Source organism: Mandrillus leucophaeus, unplaced genomic scaffold (assembly GCF_000951045.1).
Source record: "Mandrillus leucophaeus isolate KB7577 unplaced genomic scaffold, Mleu.le_1.0 Scaffold189, whole genome shotgun sequence".
Taxonomy (NCBI): Eukaryota; Metazoa; Chordata; class Mammalia; order Primates; family Cercopithecidae; genus Mandrillus; species Mandrillus leucophaeus.
Window position 1 is genome coordinate 3,117,705 of NW_012101909.1, and position 1,551 is coordinate 3,119,255.

Genomic DNA, 1,551 nt, shown 5'->3' on the forward strand with positions numbered 1-1,551 from the left:
AACTCTCAATAAACTAGATATTGATGGAACATACCTCAAAATAATAAGAGCTATTTATGACAAACCCACAGCCAATAACATATTGAATGAGCAAAAGCTGGAAGCATTTCCTTTGAAAACCAGTAAAAGACAAGGATGCCCTCTCTCACTATTCCTATTCAACATAGTATGGGAAGTTCTGGTCAGGGCAATCAGGCAAGATACATCATATTCAAATAGAAAGAGGAAGTCAAATTGTCTCTGTTTGCAGACAACATGATTTTATATTTAGAAAATTCCATCATCTCAGTCCCCAAACTCCTTAAACTGATAAACAACTTCAGCAAAGTCTCAGGATATAAAATCAATGTGCAAAAATCACAATCATTCCTTTACACCAACAATAGACAAGCAGAGAGCCAAATCATTCATGAATGAACTATTTGCAATTGCTACAAAGAGAATAAAGGACCTAGAAATACAGCTAACAAGGGATGTAAAGGACTTTTCAAGGAGAACTACAAACCACTGCTCAAGGAAATGAGAGAGGACACAAACAAATGAAAAAAAAATTTATCCTCATGGATAGGAAGAATCAATGTCAGGAAAATGGCCATACTTCCCAAAGCAATTTATAGATTTAATGCTATTTCCATCAAACTACCATTGACATACTTCACAGAATCAGAAAAAAATATACTTTAAATTTCATATGGAATCAAAGAAGACCCTGTATAGCCAAGACAATCCTAAGCAGAAAGAATGAAGCTGGAGCCATCATGCTACCTGACTTCAAACTCACAACAAGGCTACATTAACCAAACCAGCATGGTACTGGTACCAAAACAGACATGGAGACCACTGGAACAGAACAGAGACCTGAGAAATAACACCACACATCTACAGCTATCTGATCTTTGACAAACCTGACAGAAACAAGCAATGGGGAACGGATCTCCTATTCCATAAATAGTCCCAGGAAAACTGGCTAGCCATATGCAGAAAACTGAAACTGGACCCCTTCCTTATACCTTATATAAAAATTAGCTAAAGATTGATTAAAGACTTAAATGTAAAACCCAAAACTATAAAAGCTCTAGAAGAAAACCTAGGCTGTATTATTCAGGACATATGCATGGGCAAAGACTTCACGACAATATGTTAAAAACAACTGCAATAAAAGCCAAAATTAACAAATGGCATCTAATTAAACTAACAAGCTTCTGCACATCAAAAGAAACTATCATCAGAGGTAACAGGCAACCTACAGAATGGGCAAAGATTTTTGAAATCTACCCATCAGATGAAGGTCTAATATACAGAATTCACAAGGAACTGAAACAAATAACAAGAAAAAACAACCCCATCAAAAAGTGGCAAAGTATGTGAACAGACACTTCTCAAAAGAAGACATTTATGAAGCCAACAAACATATGAAAAAAAAAAAGCTCAACATCACTATTCATTAGAGAAATGCAAATCAAAATCACAATGAGATACCATCTCACATCAATCAGAATGGTGATTATTAAAAAGTCAAGAAACAATAGATACTGGAGAGGCTGTGGAGAA